This window comes from Suncus etruscus, chromosome 14, assembly GCF_024139225.1.
Source record: "Suncus etruscus isolate mSunEtr1 chromosome 14, mSunEtr1.pri.cur, whole genome shotgun sequence".
NCBI lineage: Eukaryota > Metazoa > Chordata > Mammalia > Eulipotyphla > Soricidae > Suncus > Suncus etruscus.
Window position 1 is genome coordinate 28,533,112 of NC_064861.1, and position 7,088 is coordinate 28,540,199.

The window sequence follows — 7,088 nt, forward strand, 5'->3', positions numbered from 1 at the left end:
GAGCCAAACCAGAGGAGTGATGCCACTATTTCTCATGCCTCACCTTCAGTAACAAGAGGAAACTTTAATTCTCTTTACAGGTAGATTTTTTTTGTTTTCCTCTTTTGGGGGCAGGGAGACAGGAGTCCTTTATTATGGCAAAGTACATATAAAACACTTTTTTAAAAAAGAAAAACAAAGCACTACTACTCTATAATCAAATCCCATGTTGAGACAGGAATTATCACCAATTAACTCCTAGATGGAAACTCCATATGAAAAGTTTTATTCTGATTTCACCAATGGTCCTTTGACTTAGGCGTTTTCTTGGCCTAAGAAAGAGTTTTATTCTACACAGTTGTCTGTCATATTAATGTCTTTCTGTTTCTACCAATATTTTAGGCATGGGGTTACCTAAATACTCTGAGGTTTTAGATCTGCTTCCACTTCCTTCCTCCCATTCCTGCCCATTGGTGAAGGAAGTGACTGCCTGCCCAGTCTGCCCCTGGTCCTCCTGGATGCCATCACATTTGTTGTCATTTTCTTACTTTGGCCACACTGTACAATAACATCCAAAAATACTTTCTACAGTGGGTGGTTTTGGTCTTTTTATACCTTTTTCTCAGAGTCACTGATATCTGTTCTGTGTGCAGCATTGTAATAAAAGCCACCAACCCTGAGTGTCCGTCCGTTGTCCCTATTGTAGATGAAATAGTAAAGTAGCAAAACCTAGTAAATTCTGAATGCTTTTCCATGTAGACTTCTCTGGAATGTGAACATGATTATTTGGTTAATAGTAAATGCTTAACTGTAGTCCTGAGTAGGTGCATTTCTGTCTGTCTCAATAAATTTTAATTTCTCTGCAGTATCTGAATATTTGTGATTTTTGTCCTCTAGCAGAAAATCTATTTTATCACCAGGTCAGATCCTTATAGGAGAATTTTCTGAGCAGGCAAAGGAGATCACTGGTATAGGCCTTAGATCCCTTCTCCCTGGAGGATGGCACACCTGCCTGTCCATCCATCACCTAAGCATTCTTTCTGCTTTGCTCACCACATGGCTGGCCCTGTGACCCAATCCTTCCTGCCAATTTCACTACTGTCACCTTCTTTGCAACCTTTACCTTTTTAAAAGTTTTTTTTTTAATATTTACTTTATTTAAGAACCATGTTTACAATATTGTTCATGATTGAGTTTTGGTCATAAAATTTAGTCCACTCTTCACCTGTGTAATTTTCCTACCACCAATGTCCCCAAATTCCCTCCTACCTCTCTCCCCCACTTCTCTTTCTATCTCTATCTCTTTCTCTCTCTCTTCTTCCCTCTCTCCCTCCCTCCTTTTTTTCCCTTTTGACATTGTAGTTTGCACAATTGTTAATGAAGGGGTACCATGCATATCAACTTATCCCCATTCAATACCCAGTTCTTGTCCAGAGTGATCAGTTCCAACTATCATTGTCATAGTAGACTCTTCTCTACCTTAACTGCAAAGTGGCATATTCCTTCCCTCTGGTCACTTATTCTTTATTTCCCTTGAAAGACAAAACCCAACCCCACTGCTCTCCTGGATAGCCACTCCAGCTTTCAGCTCACAGATTCACACACAAGATGCTTGTCAAACACCAGAGAGCATCCAAATTGGAACAGGAATGATTTTTCCTTCCACCTTTACCCTTATCCAAGCCAGTGCGGCTATGACTTAATTATACCCTAAGTGAGTAATTTCACCACCAGCTGAGGTTGAAGCTGCCTCATGAATAATTCCACTCTTTTACCCCATGGACTGGATTTTACAGACAATTTACAGATTGACAGTTCAAGTAAGGTGCCTCATAACTCCACAAAATAACTAATGTCAGAAGAACAAATGGCCGATGTGAAGCCTCCAGGTAGTCTGAAGGTATTGTAAAGAGCAAGCCGGTATTTAGGATACACTCCAGATCTCCTTTAAATCAGTGTGGCGATAGAGGGCCAATCAGGTCCTAAAGGCCAGGACTGGAAGACCTAGAAGTCTGTGTCCCAACTTCACTCATGTCATACAAAGATGAAAAGAAGCCATAGCACTTTCTCCAAATTCTTAGATTTGTTCTCACAAACAGACTCAAGGAAGATTTTCAAATGTATTCACTCAAAAAGCCTTTTGCATCAAATGAGTAGGCTAGCAAATTGGAAATGGACATTTGTTGGATGGATGACAGACAGGCAGGCCTGGTATTCATTCAGTTCAGGGCACAGAGAAGTGAGTCAGACTTGCAAACTTCAGTGAGCTGAACTTCACTTTCTCCTTGCAAAAGGCAGACATGTGACAGCTGTCACAATAGGTTAATAGACATCATCATTGATACAAGAAATGACCCCAGCCATGCCTACAACTGCCTCTCTGGGTTCCTCCCATCAACCTCTCTGGCCATTCCTTTCAGGACCACAGCAATCAACTCTGTTTGTGTTGTATTCTCCCAACCTGTGCCCACTTCTCTTAACATCACATGCTTTCTCTGGATACTCACCAGAACCACTGGATCCAATAATTTCTTCCACTCTGAGGCACTCCCAAATCCATAGGTTTCGAATTCTGCTCCATTCTTAGTTACCTGCCACATAGGTACCGTACATGAGTGACTATTCTCAGACTTCTTACTGACATGACAATGTCAAACCTTAAAAAAATTCAAGTGATATAAATACCAAGTTCTGTGTCTATGGCAATCGGAGTCTGCAAGCTTTTCTTACAAATCCTAACTAACATGCACCTCATGGCAAAGATGAATACATTTCCTCTACCATGGTAACACATGTGAACTTAAAAGAGGACTGCCATAGTGTTGGTGGCATAAAATAGGTTAAGAATGAGGATACAGAACAGAAATAATACACATACATCAGGATCCATATGATACCAACTTCTATGATCCTTAAGAAAAATGTACCATGACAGACTAAAGGGAAAAATTAAAAAATTATTCCTATATAAGACATACAATGATAAGAAAAATCATGCCAACTTTAACCAGGATCGAAGAAAACCCAAATTAGCCAAGAATATACCTTAGCAGTAGAGAGTTTGTTTTGCCTCTGGTGAGGTTCCATGTTCAGTTACCAGTACCATGAAAAATAAACACAAAAACATATAGTTTTTGCTCAGGATAAAACAAAAATAATCACATCAATTGCTCCTTAGCAAAGAAGAAATGCTATTAATCACTACCGAATATCTACAGGGAATGAAGTTCGAGCATTTACCACTGAGCAGGTGGGGCTGTAGTTGATACAAGGTCACCCCACACAGCCCCAGTGTGCCCAAGCTGGACCAGCCAGGTTCATGTCAGTCCATGCTGATATGCACACAAATATAAAATCTACATGTGATATATTTCTCGAAACTGTTAAGCAAAGAAGGCCTATAATTTTACTTCTTAGGAATTTTTTTATGGAGGGGGAAAATCTTCACTGCTCCAGGAGGAAAGATTCATATATTCACTTGAATATATATATATATATATATATATATATATATATATATATATATATATATATATATATATATATATATATATATATATATATAAAGTCTACCTGACTCTGAAACTATGCAACAGTTAAGAAAAAAGGGAGATAATGTGGGAAATGAGATGTTTGCCTTGTATGCAACTGATCCCAGTTAGAATGCCCAGTTCCACTTATGGCTTCCCAGCACCATCAAGGGTCACTCCTGAGCACAGGGCTAGAACCAGAGGTCACTCTTGAGAAATGTGGAATCCTCTGCCTCCCAAAAAGCAAAAATCCAGAAGCATGCACTGATTAGTAAAACTCAAATATCAGTGCTCTAAGGAAACTTGCATGATGGTGAGTCTGAAATGTGTCGGTTTAAGATCCAGCTGCAAGACTCTTCTTCCTCCTTTCTCTGGGCTAGTTCAGAAATGCATGGGAAAATGCCTAAAAGGATGCACACCAGGTGACAGAAGGAATGATCCAGGGACAACTGTACTTAGATGTGTTAAGTGGGGCCTCTGCCTCAACTGCTTCAGTTTCTTCTTTGTAATTACAAAATCACAAAAGTAATGTATTGCAATGATATCTGTGAAAGAAGAGAAATTAAAAGTAGGGGCCAGAGCGATGGCGCTAGAGGTAAGGCGTCTGACTTGTAAGCTCTAGTCTAGGATGGACTGCAGTTAGATCTCCTGGCATCCCATATGGTCCCCCCAAGCCAGGAGCGATTTCTGAGTGCTTAGCCAGGAGTAACCCCTGAGCCCAAAAACAAAAACAACAAAAAAAAGAAATTTAAAAAAAAGTAGTGGCTGGGGCCGATGAGGTGGCACTACAGGTAAGGTGTCTGCCTTGCAAGCACTAGCCAAGGAAGGACCGCGGTTTGATCCCCCGGCGTCCCATATGGTCCCCCCAAGCCAGGGGTGATTTCTGAGCGCTTAGCCAGGAGTAACCCCTGAGCATCAAATGGGTGTGGCCTCCCCCCCCAAAAAAAAAAACAAAAAAAAATAAGTGGTGAGAGAGAGAGAGGAGAGAGAGAGAGAGAAAGAGAGAGAGAGAGAGAGAGAGAGAGAGAGAGAGAGGAGAGAGAGGGAGAGAGAGAGAAAGGAGAGAGAGGAGAGAGAGATAGATAAAGAGCTCAGCAGACTGAATGCATGTTTTGCATGCAGGATGCCTAGGTTTCGTCCCCAGCACCATCAGAAATGATCCTGGAACACAGAGCTGGAGTAGCTCCCACCATCATGGGTATACTCCCCCCAAATAAGTTAACAATAAAGGGCTACCTCTTCCAAGTTTCTCCTAAATTCCATGGCCTCCACCCACCCACTTCATCTCTCTCCTGATACCAACCACAGTCATCTCTCAAATCTGTTTAACTAATGACTTTGCTTTACTCTGACCCAATCCCTTGTCCAGTCTATCCTACCTGCTGCAGTCAGGGCTGCTCATTCATAAATCTGGATTGTCAAATCGTAGATCACAAACCCGTCATTCTTTCACCCTCCCTCCAATTAATTTCTATGGATTCTCATCACCTTCAGGACCCAAATAGAATAATCTTGTGGCTTGGTAAATAGCTCCTGGGTACCTACTCTTGTCTTTCCATTCCTCATTTCTCCATGATTTCTCAAGCCTCTTTGTATGGCCCTTATAGCTGTGGTACCTGGGATGTCTAAATGGATCAGCTCAAAACCCACCTCTCAGAGCAGAACCACAGCCCTCTCTTCCTTTTTCCCTGCATCCTTGAGTATCCTAAACATAGTGCTCATAACCATCATGTACAATTTCCTCATCAAATCAAAGTCCCTTCAAAACAAGACTGATGTAGTACAATCTTAGACTAGGAAACTCCAAGCTCTCATTCTTCCAGACAGAAACGAAAGTAGAAAAATCATAAACTGGCTAAGATGACCTGAGACAAGATCCGTTAATCAATTTAAACTCTGTATCAACCTGTCAGTTACCCAGTCTGTACTAAAACCTTATGCATAATAGTAGGTAAAATGTGTTGTGGAATTCTACTTGGCCTATACCACTTCTTACAGGAGTAACTTGAGGTGAAGGAGGCAGTATCCTTGTTCCCTGTTCCAGTCCATGAAGCAGAGAGAAGTCCTTAGTTACTATGCTATCTTGTCTAGTATCTACTGTGGTCTGTCTCAAATGCCAGGCAGGGGAAAATCACAGGAAAGCTACAGCAACCAGAAATTTTGGGTTCTCAGGACCCAAATCGGAGGGTACTCAGATTGTGGTAAGAAGACATACAAATGACATCCCAAATGCCAAAAAAGAAGTTAAAGTTAGTGCAAAGTAATCAACACATTTTAGCTTTATGCTCAAAACTGTTATGCTCAGTGCCTCACTGTGGCCAAGCACAGAAAGTGATTTTGTGAAAGGTTGTAATTAATTGCTAAATGAACTTTTAATGGAAATGTTAAACTGGTAGGGAAAATAGGTTTCTGCACACACAAAAAAACATAGTTTCACTAGCTCCAAAATTCTTACAGAACAACCTTATAAAGGGCATCAAGCTATACAAACTCTTAGGGTAGAAGAGAACTGGCAAGAAACTCCTTAGGAAAATACTAGGGAGGAACTGAAAGTGCAATTTTTGTAGGCTTTTTTTTTTTAATTAACAAGTTCAACAAAAGAGTAAAACACACATACTAGCGACTGAATAGAGTAATATCACTGGGTTTAAAGACGCATCTTGCAACTGAACACTCCCACTTCTATTCTTGTACCACAAGATGTCTCAAGAATTGCCAGTTGCAATCCAAGCACCAATGTGACCCCATAGGCCCTGGACTACTGCCATCTCAATAAAACTGGATACAAAATAATCTGAAAAATGCTAAGTAAATAAAAAAAAATTACTGGAATGGTTTAACAGACTTTTTCAGGCACACCTGCCATCCCCCTAAAACAGGGGTCTCAAACCCACGGCCCGCGGGCCATTTGCGGCCCTCTGTACAACATTTTGTGGCCCTGCCCTAGAGGAATCTTTTTTTGTTTTGTTTTGTTTTAGTTGTTTGGGTCACACACCCCCATTGTTCAAGGCTTACTACTGACTTTGCACTCAAGAATCACCCCAACTTTGCCTCCTGCGGCCCCCAGGTAAATTGAGTTTGAGACCCCTGCAAGAAATAAAAGTGAATCTGAATATAGGATATTTTAAGTGACTAGTGATTAACTCTGAAAAGCAGAAGAGAAATGGGGGTGGGGTGGGGGTGAATAGAGCTTAAGAGATTTACAGAATACTATGAAGTGAACTAGTATATGCTGTCTGAAAAAAATCATAGAAAAAGACAAAGTGGATTACTTTAAAAATAAGACAATAGCTTAATATGTCCCAAGTGTCAGTCCGGTTCTACACAACTAAGAAGCTCAATACATTGAAAGTGGAATTAATTTAAAGAGGTAAACACCAGAGCACAGTACAATTAAATTATTCAAATCAGAGTCAGAGAATCTTGAAAACCAAGAATTAGTTGAAATCAAGGAAAAAGTCATCACATGTAAGGATTCTTTACTAAGTTTATAAGATCACTTTCCAGCAAAAATCTGGGAGAATATGGGGCTGGAGAGATAGCACAGTGGTAAGGCATTTGTCTTTTATGCGCTGACCC